Raw genomic sequence first — 15,590 nt, forward strand, 5'->3', positions numbered from 1 at the left:
TTTCTCTGTCATCAGCCTCAACATACTATTACCACTTATAGTACAGCTCTGTGCCATCTTATTAAAGGACATGAGAGAACGTAATAACTTTCTGGTCATGATCCAGCTACCATTCATGTCTCGCTTACCCAAATCTGTAACAGCTGTCCAGTCAGTCTCTAGAATGTCAATGTGCTATTACAGATTTTGTGGGCAAAATAGAAGTTAGCCTGCCCTTGGACAAATTATTACAAAACATCGTCATTCTTAATATTCGTTTGAAAGAAAAAAATTAGTAATACCCCTGTCCCCAGAGCAAGGATTGTTTTCATGGAGAACTCAGGAAAAATGGGGAAAGCGGCCATCACCTGGCAGGAAAAGGAGGAATGGAAACATTTCTTCTACTCAACCAGCTGAGCTCTCAGGAGCCATTATGGCTCTCCAACAGTGGCCTCACAAGCCCTTGAATCTAGTTTGTAACTAGTTATACTGTGTATACTCTGCAGATTCTCCTTAAGGGATCCATTGACCCTCCTCTACTCAGTCTGTTTTTAACCTTGCAAACTTTGATACATAGAAGGAAACATACACTGTTACTCATATGTGTTCCTGTACAGGTCTCCCTGGTCCCATGTCTGACAGCAATGCTGAGCTGACACTCTAGTAAGCATAGTAGGTACCTTTCAAAAGGCTGTTACCTCCCATCAATTTTTTCATCAAAATAGTCACATACTTTGCAAAGAGTTCAAACTCCCACATTCTCGGGCCAAACAAATTATTAAAGAATGTCCTGATTGTCAGGCCTTAGGTAAGGCATCACCCTCTATTGGAATTAAGCCCAGAGGTTTAGAGCCACAAATAATCTGGCAGACTGATGTCACCCATAACCTCCCTTTTGATTTAGTTTAAATTGATTCATGTCTCTATTGATAATTTCTCCAGAGTATTATATACTTCCGCCCTTACAGGTGAATTGGCTAAGAATATCCAGGCTTGAGGCTTTTAGCCATCTAGGCCATCCACAATAAATTAAAGCTAATAATGGACCAGGGTATACAGCCTGGTCTACTCAGGATTTCCTACAAAGATGGGGAATTCAACACAAAACAGGCATCCCTCATAATTCCACAGGCCAAGCAATTGTTGAATGCACCCATCATACATTTAAAACTCTTTTTAACAAAAGGGGGAGCCAGGAAACCTCTCCTAGAAATTTGGTAGTTAGGCATGTATACTTAGAATTTTCTTCTTCATTGTGATAATTCTCTTAACACACTGATGGAGAAACATTTCAGTTGACAAAAAGTAGATAATAAAGGGCCTCATTCCTTAGTGTTGTACAGAAACCCCTTGGGAGAAGGGAAATGGGAGGGGCCAGTTGAATTGTTCACGTAGGGAGGAGGATGTGCTTGTGTTTCAGCCCCTACAGGTCCTGTGTGGCTACCTGCCAAAAAAGTGAAACCTTACCGTGGGAGACCAACTCCATGATCACTTGTGGATAACTCAGACTGAGAGGATCCAGCATCTCCAGGACCTGACCAACCAGCTGTCCCCAGTGGCCGTGACCGAGTGCTGACATCAGATCCGGACCCATCGCCAGAATCGGGAAGCAGGCCATGGGACCGATCCACCACCCAAACCTAAGGGGATAACTTGGGGAGACTTAAAGACCCTCAACAGCAGGGCTGAAGAGGTCATGAAGGGTGTAGGGGCACAGGGCACTCCTGAAAATCTATTTGTAGCCTATTTGTCAGTGGTATCCTCTAATTCCATCAGAACCATGTTGATACTTGTCCTGTTAGTTTGTTTTGGATGCTTGGGCCTCACTGTTGGAACTCAGCACATTTGCTGGGGTCATTTCCTTGATCCACCTGTATTTAAGCTCCATTCTCGGTGGAATTCAGAGCCTCCTTTATCTAACAATGATACCAAGTGCACAGCAGGTGTTTGGCTTCCACCAGACGGACCTTTAGAAGGAAAACGACATTGGCCATCCGTCCTTGAAAATACTGTCTATATGTTAGAACATTTACCAGCTTGTTTTTCTACTTTATCTGACACACTATAACTTTCAAATGGCATGCACATGCCATTGACAGTAAGGAGTCTCAAACATGTTTCCTTAATAGGAGCTGTAGGCTTTAAAAGAGAAAGATAGAGATGACGACAACCCCCCAGACGTACCCCTTTGTGAAATTAAGGCAAAAACCAACTGAGTCTGTTACTTGGTCAGTGTTTAGAGGTTAACTGGCCTCACTCATTGATACTCCTAACACCCCATTAACAGAGGAAAACTGGGGTGCCAAGTGGAAAGTGCTTGCTAGTGTGGGTTTTGCCATCGTCCCTGCCAAACCTAATGCTATTCACAGTAGTATGGGGTAGTATGGTGGGGGAACTGGGGCCCCCATTATAAGAGTCACTTCTTCAAATCACACTACCCCTTGGCATGCTAACACTTGGAAAACGGGACTCCCTTTCAAAGAATGCTTTTTGGGATGTCTTCAATATACAGAAGAGGCAAGGTCCAGAAAGGACTAGTATATTTTAGTGAATGTTAGCAATTACTGGGTTACCATGTATACTTCTCACCCTTTTTCTAGCTGTCCTGGGGATACCTCATCTGACCTATGATAATGATTCTATGATATATAGTCTATACTTCTTCTGGCTCTATCTATTGTAGCTGTCTTACCCACACTAATGTTACTCAACTCAATCTCACTATGGTTTTTGTAGTTTGCAGACAAACAGACGTTTGGCTACCAGTTAATGTTACTCATGAATGGGAAGATCCAGAAGGCCTAACCTCCCTCAACCATCCTCTCTTCCAAGTGGGGGTGTGGTGCTTCCTAGGAACTCTTAGTCTGTATTGTTTCTGCTATCATAGCTGCCTCTGTTGCAGTCACTACTAGCGCTCTAGCTGAGTCCGTCCAAATCGCTCATGCTGTTGATGTTCTCCTTGCCAATACAACTCAAGAAATGATCCAACAAACAGGTATTGACCAGGGGATTCTCGCCGGGCTCTCAGCCATAGAGTTTGCAGTAATATGGCTGGAAAAACAACAGGATGTTCTTTTCACTCTCAACAACTGACTTGTGACCCAGGCCTCTCTAAGCTGTGTTACCCCCCTGAACTGGAACTCCAGTCAGCACTCATGGGAAGAAGTCCAACATTGATTGAGAGGGGCCTTTTTCACTAATCTCAGGGGACAAATCAATCAACTCCAGCTTGAGCTACATCAACAACTCAAGGACATTAAACAATTTACTAAACAGAAGGTCTGTCATGCTCCTGCATGACAAGTTACAATAGCTCAATCCAAAAACTTTGTTTGAAGGACTTAATTTGTATGTCTGGGTCATGGGGGCTACTAGATGCCTCCTGATCATTGTAGTCTTTTGTGCCTTGAGATATATATATATGTTGGGAACCTCCCTGCCTGGTTTCAGGAGCTGTAAGCTTGCCAACGGACAAAAAGGCCCCACGGCTAGGGCACTTTGGGATCATAAGCCACTAAGGAGATAAAACTTATCCTCCTGGCAGGGGCACAGTCTCTGTCCCCTTCACCCTGCTTGGCCCCTGGAGAATGGCCAGATAGTCAATGATGGGTAGAATTCCTCATGGAAGGAACAACCTAAGACAGGTACAGTCGTGAAGGGGCCATCTGGGAAAGACTTAGGGAATTATGGAGGAGGAAAAAAAGACCATCACCTCTCAGCTTTATGATATCCTGAGTCCTCATCAATCTGTAAAAAGTCTCCTAATCTCTTGGCTGCCTTGATTCTCCTGCCTGATTCAGGCCTGAAACAATGCCGAAAGTGGGTGCGGCCCTGTTCTGGGGTGGCAGTTTCTGGGAGCAATCAGACCTGAGAAAGAATGCATTAAATCTTGTGAAACCTGCTTTGTTAACAATGCCCTCAATTCAATGTTAAGGGTCTAAGCACAAAATAAGTTTGTTTCCCCAGGTTTTATGGCCGGTTGGCGTCACCCTGTCTATCAGGCCCTGACTCAAAAGGACCCTTGTGATCCCAGAAATGTTATCTGTAAACCACACCTCCTTTCTTTGATATGCAACCATATGCAAGCTAAACTCAATAAAAGCCCATTGGCAGAGAGCCTCGAGACCCTTTTCCTCTGAGAGATTGGTCAGCCCTTTCTTCCCAAGTAGATCATGTCTTGGTAGATTTATTCTTATCCACGGAAGCTAGGAGAGTTCTGCTGGATGGAGCTTCCCCACACATATACAAACTGTTTTCCAGAGATCGTATACCAAAGAAGCAAGTAGCAGGCTTTATCAGACATACCACTGTGTCCGCCATAACAAAAAAAGGGGAAGATGTTGGATCCACTTTATGTGGTATCAGAGACTGTAGCCCCACGTAAGCAAGACCTTGAAAGAGGTCTGTAAGACTTGACTGGAAAACCAGGAATGCAGGAGGCAGGCATGACCTGATGAGAGCACCGAGGTTTCCCGTGGGAAATCAGGCCTAAAGAATGCATTGTACCCTTTGAGGCTTGCCTTGCTTTGTACAGCCCTGTTGGTATGAACCAGATGTTTAAGTTCAAAGCATAGGGAGTGAACTCCTGAGCTCATGAACCATGCCCTAACAACCATCTGGTATCAGCGTGTCTAACAGACCTGAGACAGATCTCTGTGTCCCTTCAGTTGTTGTCTATAATACTGTTTCTATAGCTATAACCTTTTGACATTGATCGATAAGCTATGCACATGTGCTATATTCCCCTACACATACCAATCTCAATAAAAGCCATTTTGAAGAATGGTTTGGGGCATTCTCACTAGAGAGCATCTACAGCCCCTTTATCCCCAGATAGTGTTTGGGCCAGCTCGTTTCATCCTCAACTGGGAGGACTCCACAGGACAGGGTTCTCACCACTTCCCTTTTTCCCCCTTAGTTGTCACAGGCAGTACACAACCAACCCCATAAGGACTCCCTAATTGGGATATCTCCTCAAGAACTTGCAGGCTTTGGGACTTACCAACCCAAGCCTAAGCACCTGATTTTCTATTGCAATACAGTCTGACTTCGGTACAAGCTGGGTGACCAGGATATCTGGTCCACAAATGGATCTTTTAACAATAATACTGCTCTCCAACTTAACCTCTTGTCAGTGTCTTGAAATATAGTCTGAAGTCCCTTATGTTCAGGTGCTTTTTGTACTATCGCCATCCTGATCTTTGTCCTGTGAAATGCTCTTCCTCACTCCTACCTCCTTAGCTCCTCCCTCTTTCCAAGACAGGATGATGAATGATGAGCAACATCCTGTCTGAGCCTTAGCACCCCCTCTTCCTATTGTCCCTCTACCCCTTCCTCCAATCAACCTCAAACACACTCTTCGTTTCTTGCCCCTGCCTCTCCACCCCCAAATCCTCTCCCTCCCGAAGTGATGCTCATTCCAGCTGTGGCTTTCAGGGCCCCTCTAACCCAGCTACTCATTTTCCCCTTAGTGAGGTTGCTGGACCTGAGGGCAGTATTTGAGTCCACATTCCTTTCTCTAGATCAGATCTCTCCTAAATTGAAGCCACACTTGGCAGTTTTTCTGGTAACGCAGCTAAATTTGCAAAGGAATTTGACTATCACCCTCTCCTATGACCTCTTATGGTGAGATAGTCACATCATTTTTTCCACGATCATGCACTAATGCAGATGAGTGAGGCCACATTTGGGCCAAGGCAAGGGAATATAGGGATGATCTGAAGTGGAGACAACCTAATACTTAAGTTCCTGGCCCCCAGCCATCCCTAACCAAGATCCCCACTGGACTATCAGGCAGGCTTCTTTGACCACCAGTGCTAGAACCACATGGTCTCCTGCCTTTGGGGGAACAAGAAGCAGGCCACAACTAGGCCCATCAACTATGATAAAGTAAAGGACGTCACTCAGGGTGCAGATGAGAACCTTGCTTTTTTCCTCTCCAGACTCAGAGGCTCTTTGCCTCTATATCAATTTCAATTCTGACTCTAGGGAAGGTAATCTATCCTTGCAATGCACTTCATTACCCAGTCAACCTCTGATGTTCAGCTAAAACTCCAAAAGCTAGAAAAGGGCCCTCGGACCCCACAATCAGAACTTGTTGACCTAGACTTCAAGGAGTTTAATGGTAGTGATGAGTGTAGGTGGGAGGAGAAGAGGCAGTGGGACTGACAATGGTCCTGGGAGCAGGTTTCCAAATGATGACCTCAGCAACAGAGGGGCTCTTCAGGTCTACGGAGGGACTTACCTGAGGCCCCCAAAACAACAACAGTCCTCATTGGCACCGGGGCCCTGACGTGCTTTCATTGCAAACAAGAGGGTCACTGGAGTGAGGAATGCCTCAAGAAAAAGCGGCATCCCAGGACTTTGCCCATATTGCAGAGGTGGGGCCCTGGAAGAGGGAGTGCTCTCAAGGAGGGAGACCGAGCTCCCCTTCTGGAACCAGCAGGCACCCTCAGAGGGCTCCCTCTGTACCCACAGAACTTGGTCTCCTCCAGACTTCGGACTGATGGCCCACCATTGGACCAGGCTCTACTTTGCACCATTAAACTGGCCGAGCTTTGGGTAATTTTCCGTTGCAGGTAAGCTGATCGCTTTCTTAATTGATACCAGAGCCACTCACTCTGTCTGCTCTTTCTGAGTTTTCAGGCCCTTTTTCTCCCTCTTCTCTCTCCATCTTAGGGGTCAAGGGAAGGCTGTGGGTGACCTTACAAACCCCTAGCCTCCTTTGCACTCTGGGAGATCAGGTTTTCTTCATTTACTTATTTCAATTTCCAGCTGTCCCACCCACTTCCTGGGATAGGGTCACATGACTAAGTTAGGTACCCAAATCATTTTATGTCTCTTGGCCTCATTCCTTGGACTTTCAGGAACTCTCTCAATCTCAACGTCTCTTCTAATACACACCCCCTGAGGTCTCAGACAAAACACTGCCTGAGGTTTGGAACACTGGCCTCCCGGGAGAGGCGCATCGCACACAACCCGCCACTGTCCACGTGAAGGATCCTACAGGTCCCCCTTACCCTTTGCAGTATCCACTCAAGATAGAGGACCCTTGGGTTTTAAGCCCCTCATTACCAAGTTTCTCACTTCTGGCCTGCTGTGACCCACACACTCCCTACAGCATCTCTGTCCTACCTGTCAAGAAGGCAGGCAGCCTGTATTGTTTAGTCCAGGACCTACACATGACCAAGGAGGCCGTCGTCCCCCACGTCCTGTGGTTCCCAACCCAGACACCCTACTCAGCACTATTCCCTCCAACACACAGTATTCACCATCCTAGACCTCAAGGACGCCTTCTTTACTATCGTTCTCTCACGAGGGTCTCAGGACATCTTTGCCTTTACTTGGACTGCTCAGAATGTGCACTCCCAACAGCTAACGTGGACCTCACTCCCACAGGCGTTCAGGGACAGGCCCCATCTTTTTGGACAAGCCCTAGCTCAGGACCTGTCCACTCTCTTACTCCCTGGCAGCCCTCTCCTTCAGTATGTAGGTGACTTACTCCTATTCAGCCCTAACCTCTAGACGTCCCTTGCTAACATCCACTGAGCAGACAGAAGCTATCTCGAGTCTCCCCCACCAGAGCGCCAGTCAGTCAGCACCCTGTCACCTGCTTAGGCTCCCTTCTCTCACCTGGAATGGCATGCCGTCAAAACACAGCATAAGAGACTTATTACCTCCTTGTAACCACCTCATGTAAAAAGGGAACTCAGGACACTTCCGTATCTGGATTCCAAAATACAGCCTCATAGCAAGGCCTCTCTGTGAGGCAACTACAGGGTCCAGAACAAGGGCCCTTAGATTGGAAGACGCCTCTGCACCAGGCTTTTAATGCCTTTTAGGAATCTCTCCTCTCTGCTCCTGCTCTCGCCCTACCTGACCTTGAAAGGCCTCTCCATCTCTATGTATATGAGAGGGAGCGGTTGCACTAGGGGTTCTTGAGCAAACATATCACCTGACCTTAAGCCCATAGTATATTTTCCCCAAACCTTAGACAATCCTGCCAGAGATTGGCCTCATTGTCTCCTGGCCCTGGCCACAAGGGTTCTCCTCGAAACCGAGGCTAGCGGACCCGCACGTGCCCAGACTGTCCCAGTCTCACCCACGTTAGGGGGTTGACGTCCCTAACAATTGAGCCTGTATGTTCTCACCTTCAGCCACATTACTCAATACCAGACCTTACTCCTGAACAAATCCCTGGCCACACTCCTGCCCTACACAGTCCTGAACCCAGCCACGTTTCTTCCAGACCCCCAACAGCCTCCTCTTGAGCACTCCTGCACTGTGGTTCTAGAACAGACCAGGTCAGTTCTACAGTTTGCACTGACCTCTTCGATACTCCCCTATCATCGCCTGATCGCGGCTGGTTCATAGACAGCAGCAGTTGCATCCTCAATGGACAAAAGAGGGCAGAATACACAATAGTTACCACCACTCATGCAGGTGAAAGCTCTCCCTTAGCACCCAACACCTCGGCCCAGAAAACTGAACTTAACACCTGTATAGGGGCCCTACAAGTTGGAAAGGGTCTAAAAATCAACACACTGCTTCCAAATCTGCCTATCAGACATAGTCTGCATTCTTGTGCCGCCATCTGGAGAGAATGGGGCGTACTCACCACTTGAGGATCCTCCATCGGGCATACCAGCCCCATCCTCGAACTCAGTGACAGGCAGCTGTTATTCACTGTACTGCACGCAACCCATTGGGACCTTAGGAAACAGAGCAGAGAGGGAGGCTAAGCTAGTGGCCTCTTGCCTTCCCAGCGACACAGGCTCTCTGCCTTCCTTCACTATCGGGACAAACAAACACCTTGCCACACTCGAGACACGCTCAGTTGGGGCCACCTGGGAGGGAGGGACCTCAGCTTATGACAGGAAGGGAAATTCTCTGCTGGCTCCAGGCCTCTTCTTACAAGATCTGCATAATTCCCTCACATAGGGATTCAGCCTCTCTAAGTACTTCTCTCTCCTCTTCTACACTCTAACGAGCTAGAAAACAAACTAAAAGGCTTTACTACAGACTGTCTCCCCTGCTAGCAGGTCAGCCCCCAGGTATACCTCATGCCTCCTCCTCTATCCACGCACCAGCTGCGGGAACACTTACCCAGACAAGACTGCAACTGGACTTCACCCACGTGCCCCTACATCAGAAACACAACTACCTACTCACTCTTATCAACACTTTCTCAGGGTGGATAGAGGCCTTCCCTCCCACTACGGAACAGGCTTCAGAGGTTACCAATGCCCTCTCCACCATTTCCCGTGGTTTGGACTTCCGACCTCACTCCAGAGTGACTAGGGTCCAGCTTTCACCTCTCAGATCACCCAACACATCTCCCAGTCCGTAAACATCCCTTAGGAGCTACACCGGGCCTGGCAACCCAGTCCTCCGGAAAGGTTGAAAAGACACACTCCACCCTCAAACAACAACTCACCAAACTTCCACGGGAACTCCACCAGAGCTGCATGGAGCTCCTTCCATATGCTCCCTCAGACTTGCAGTCACTCCCAGAGCTCTTCTCTGTCAGCCCCCTGGCGCTCATGTGCAGCACTCCCATCTCCCTCCTACCCGCCGTGCCCCCAGACCTAGCCAACGGCCTTCCCACACTAAAACTAACCAGGCAACTCCCCCGCCAATACGCAGACACCGATCTACCCCAAGCTACTAAATTACTTCGCAATCGGCACCTACCACTGGGGACTGGGTTCCACTCAAGGACCTCCCTGGGCAAGCCAAGCCACTCCAGCCCCCTTGGGAGGACCCCTTCCGGGTTGGTCTGACCACTTCTGCAGCTGCGTAACTCCTTGGGCTGCCATTCTGTTCCATCTGTCTCTCCTGGGGGCCGCCGGCCTGCCTGCAGACACACCTAAAGCCCCAACTCCAGATCCGCCTCCCTACTCCAGCCAGGCTCTTCCCGACCCCACGCTCCGACTCATCAGAACCCAGCCAAGGGACGCGGAAGCCCACACAGCCCACAACACCGAGATACATGCCCTTCCCTATATGCTCGGGTACCTATACTTAATGATCATTCTCCTTTTCCTCATTCTGTTTCTTGGGGGCCTGTTACGGATGCCATTACAGCCCTGCTTATATCCCCACATGCAGACTCTTTTGTCCCTGTTGGGAACCATAGATATGACCTCTCTCTATTTCTTCTTATACTCTCTTCCTTGGCTGATGCTTTTCTCCAACATCCTTACTCACTTACTGTCCAGGAAACCCTTAGTATTCTCCATACTAAGACTGCTCAACCCTTATGAGACTGTTGGCTGTGTACCAATACTTCCCCTGGAGAGGGGCTGTTAGCGATTCCTGTCCCTCCTTCGGAATGGAGCCGACTAGAAACTTGGCCAGCCCCCACCTATTCTGACCAGCCCAGGCGGGCCACAGTGAAAGCATTAGGCCCACAGTAGGCCACATACTTCTTAACCACTTACACCAGGAAGCACATTATAACCTTTGAGGGACCAGTGTTTTCTTCAGTAACTCTTCAGCCAGGCGCCTCACAGCAGGGCCAGGGCCCGGACCCTCGACCGGTTCATTCTCTGACCTGAGGTCTGCAACCCTTTTGCTCACCCTGTTCTCCATTAGGACATGGGTCCCTTAGACATCTCTTTGTCAAGGAGCCCCAGCTACCACGCCAGCTCCTTCCTTTATGCATCTTTCTCCCAAAACCTCCCAACAAAACCACTACCTGGGCCCAAGCTACTTATTCTGAGACGTCTCTTTGCTGGGCCCACAGAACAACTGCCTCTTCAAATACAACTTTTGGTTCCAACCACTTAAGGGGAGAAGCAGTAGCTATAAAAATTTATCTAGTTGAAGTTGATACGATTGAATTGAGACATTACTTGAGAACAATCAATACCACACAGATGATAGCCACCATACTAAAAATATCCAGGTTAATAGTTATTGATGAAAATAAAAAATGTGTCTCTTATTTTATGGAGAAAACCATACGGACTTTTTGGCCAACCCAATACTTAACTGGAAGTTTGTCCCTTTTCAGGTTGGGTTCCCTTATTCTGTTACATGCAGTATTTAAGAGTTCCCCATTCTCTGCAACATAGAAGTTAATTGGGGACATTTAATCCTATGAATAAAGCAAAAAAGGCAACCCTCTGTGGTGTGGCTCAGGAGTTGGATGTTGTCCCGCAAAGTGAAAGATCACTGGTTCGATTCCCAGTCAGGGCACGTGCTTGGGTTGTGGGCAGGGTCCCCAGGTGGGGGTGTGTGGCAACTGATCGCTGTTTCTCTTCCTCTCCTTCTTTCTCCCTTCTCCTCTTTCTAAAAATAAATAAATGAAATCTTAAAAAAAATAAATAAAGGTGTCTTATTTGCTCTTCAATACGTTTTCTACCATAAAGTAACCCTAAAATATATAACTAATTGAAATCTGTAAATTAATAGACATGTCTGGGGTTGCCTTTAATTTTTAAATCAGTTACTCTGAGAAGTTCCCGATAGGAAATGCTTAAGTCTCTAAACTATGTCCTACAGCCCTTATTTATACTAAGAGGGCAAAGTAACAACTTCAAACAGATTGAAAACTAGTGAATAGTTCTGAAGGATTTCTGAAGACGCCTCCTGAGAAAATTTAGCTACTGCATGGGTTAGGTCAATTAAATTGGAAGTCTTTTTTTAACTTTTTAATTAAAAAAACTTTTTATTATGAAAATTTTCAAACACAAAAGTAGAGGTAATAGTACAATGAATGTTAATGTACTATTCACCTAACTTGAACATTTATCAATATATGGCCAGTATTATTTCATCTATGACCCCCTTACCCTTGCTGGATTGTTATCATTTTATCTGTAAATACTTTAAATATGAAAATTGCACCTAATGCAACTAAATAAATCCTTAAAAAGATCTGGGGCTTTGTATTAATTTAGAGTATAAGTTGTTCTAGAAGGTCCAGTGGAGCATTTTAAATGGTACTGAAAAAAACCTAGAACGTAATTCATTAGTACAACAGGTAATTAAAAAAAAACTGCATTGCATTTTCATTGAGCTCAGTTTTAAAGCATTTAACTGTGTAAGTAGTATACTCCAGTTGTAGGGGGGGAATACAGAAGATAGAACTAAAATGAAGCTTTTTAAAAATTACTACAAACTGGAGATACCTCTTTGCAGTCTAAGTATTCCTCCAAGATGAAATCCCATTTTAGTTTTTTTGCTTTAAGGAAACACCGGCTAGGACTAAAGAACAAAGTTAACACCAAGTGCTCAAAATAGAAAATTAGAAATCTGTGCAATGTCAGCCCGTACACTTAGTGTATGAGGGAGACCACACAGATTTACAACTGGCAACAGTCAGTCCTACTGTGGTTATGGCACTGTTTGGCATTTAGAATGACTACAAAAGTAAAGTGTGATCCTAAGACGTTTAATGAAGGGACTGAATGACGATGACTGCAGTGAAGAGAAAATTCACTATAATAAAATTCTCCAACAGCCAAGAAGGAAAACCCGTATTATCTACTTTGGTTATCCCAGAGAGAGAAAAAATAAACACAAGGTATACTTTGCATATTGCTGACCAGAAAAACATTCCGTTTTCCCTGGATAGTTACCATAGTTACATGAGCTGTTTATAACTTCAAGAGGAGGAACTAGGTCACAATATTGAAGGAGTTTGAATTATGCAATTATGTTCCCTAAAAGCAGGGGAAAGGGTTTAAAATTTAGGGAAGAAAGATGTATGTTCAAAGTTCAACCTCTCGTCAAATTTTGCTGGTGAAACCTAAACATTTGCCAAAAATTCAATTAGTTGTTCGGCCTGCACAAATAATGTAATGACTGGATCCGTGAGTAGGTTAAAAGATGCCAACAGGTTGTGGATACCACTTGATCTTAGTGGGCAATCTTACCTTAAAATGGTTTTACAGGTAATCAGTGAACCCAACAATAGCCTAGCATCTTGAAGTAGCCAAGCCACATGTAAACTGAAGCTTTGACCTTTTAGAAAGCTTGAGATTAAAGTTTAGCTCAATGCCTATCAGATGCTACCCTTAATTGGAGGACTTCTCCAGTTAATTTCATCAGATGCATATACAAGAGTGGTATAGAGGGAAGATATTGAAAGCTGTGGTAGCATAGACTTTACCCTTCCTTAAAGTTATGTGTTTTTTTGTTGTTGTTGCTGTTTTCCTGACAACCTCTCAAATAGATGATTTTATGCAGGATCCCTGAACAGTGCCCAACCAACAGAGGTCAGGTGAGGGAAAAGAAGAGGAAAAAATAATGCATTTCAGGCTCGCACGATTTCAGATATTTTCCATCTCATCATCAGTATAGACTTAGTCATTTTATAGCTAAAAGTAATCTTAGATCAATGATTTCCCCAAAGGAAGAGAAAGCAGGCAGCCTTGCGGAGTAGCCGGGGAAGTCACTGCCGCTGATGGTGGTTTAATTTCTCGTAACTGTAGAGCTGGGGAAGGAGTCACTGAACTGTTATAGATCCACTCTAGACCAACTGTTACTTTACAGGGATAGATAATACCGGGGCCCAGAGAAGTTCAAGCAACTTGCCTGGGGTCACATACCAATTCACAAAATAAGTGTATACCTAAAAACTTAAGAGTAAAGCAAATATTAGTTAATCAGAGTCTGGCTGATAATCATTGGGAAGGGAAAGAGTACCCATAGCAAAAAATAAACAAACAAACAAAAAAACCCTAAGAACTTGGAATATATAAAGTTACTTTTTGGAGAAGTTTTGTAGCAAATTTAACAAAATTACCTCGAAAGGAAAATTAGGATTTTCTGAACAGTAATACTTAGAATAGCACATGATTAAAAGTACTAGAAAGCATATGTCTTTTAGACTTATTTAATTTTTAGACAGCAAATGGCTTATACCATCATCCAGCTGAAGTATGAATAGTCATCCCATAAACCAAAAGGCCGCAGGTCTGATTCCCAGTCGGGGTGCGTGCCTGGGTTGTGGGCCAGGTTCCTGCTTAGAGGGGGTGTAAGAAGCAACCAATCCACATTTCTCTCTTACATTGATGTTTCTCTCCCTGCCTGTCTCCTTTCTCCTCTTCCCTAAGCATGGCCTTGGGTGAGGATTAAAAAAAACTTTTCCTAATAAATAAATAAACTAATGGTACTGGCCAGGAGTTTTTTGCTAAATCTTTTTTTCACTTTAAATAAGTCTAAGTGATTATTTAACGAGGCATTATTGGAGCTATGGTTACAGTAATTACTCTTGGCATGGTTTAGTCCAGCATTTTGGTGAATATTGATTTATCTTTTGAGGGTAACACATTTTTAAAATTGTGTATCTATTTCCTTTTTTAAAGAAGCTTTTATTTTTAGAGAGAGGGAGAGATGCATGGATGGGTTGCCTTTAGTACACCCACAACTGGAGACCTGGCCTGCAAGTCAGGCACGTGTCCTGGCTAGGAATGGCAACCTTCTGGACTCAGAAACACACTTTTTGTGAAGCTTTTTAACAGTTCAGAAGTTTAGGAGTAGCCTTTTCCTCATTCGGTGTAGCCTTCAATGTGTTGGGCTTTCTTAATTTTTGTGATCTCACTTGAGTATTTTAAGTTAAACTGGAATGATTTGTATCATTTTTATGAATCAGGCGTTTGAAATTCATATTAAGGTCAACGCTATGAGTTAATGCTGGCCACAACATCCACCTATGACCTCGGAAGGGACCCATGAAGTATGTTCACCCAAGAAGTGTCCCCAAAGTCTCTTATTGGCCTGTGGGGTCTTCTCTACAACATTAGAAGAGAAATGTGTACATAGGTGGTAGGTGAGAATGGAAAAAGATTGGGAGAAGAGCCCAGGTATCATACAGCAGAGGATGAGGTAGCGGAAGCAGCTATCCACACAGTATTTCTGTTGCATGGCTTCAAGAACTCTAAGAAGTTGACTCTCCCCTACTGGACTTGTTTTCTAGGTGCTTTTCAGTGTGTGGAAGTGGTGCTGCATCATGTAACTGTACTCTGGTGCATGTACAGAAAACGTGTACATACAATATTTATGTAATATATATGCAACATATGCAATTGGCTTACTAGGTTTTAGGGACTGAGACGTGCCAGGGTCTGCAGCCAGCAGGCTGGGGACCCTCCCAGTCTGAGTCTGAAGATCTGGGAACCAGGGCAGCTGATGGTGTCAATTCCAGTCCCAGTCCGAGTCTGAAGGTGGGAGAAGACTGCTGTCCCAGCCTGAAGGGTCTCTCAGCTCCACCTCTTTGTTCTAGGTGGGGCTTCAGGGGATTGGATGAGGCCAAACAATGGGCTTTCAAAGTCCAGAATTCCAGTGCTAATCTCAACCGTCTCACACACACCCAGGATAAAGTTTAACCAAAACTGGGCATCCTCGTGGCCCACGCAAGTTGATATATAAAATTAACCATCACAACACTATTATACGTATGTTTCCAAATGATTGATTATGCATACTATTTTCAAATTCAGTTATCTTCTGTGTTTGCCTTTGAACACTTAAAAATGTTTTGAAAGTGATAGACTAATGAAATAAAGATTTTTTTTTGCACTACATAAAATTGGGATTTGTAAATTTTTTTAACAATCTTTGATTTTGGAATTATACATATTACCTGCAGTGAATCACTG

The sequence above is a fragment of the Artibeus jamaicensis genome, unplaced genomic scaffold, assembly GCF_021234435.1.
Source record: "Artibeus jamaicensis isolate MK-2021 breed Jamaican fruit bat unplaced genomic scaffold, CSHL_Jam_final scaffold_833, whole genome shotgun sequence".
Classification (NCBI taxonomy): Eukaryota; Metazoa; Chordata; class Mammalia; order Chiroptera; family Phyllostomidae; genus Artibeus; species Artibeus jamaicensis.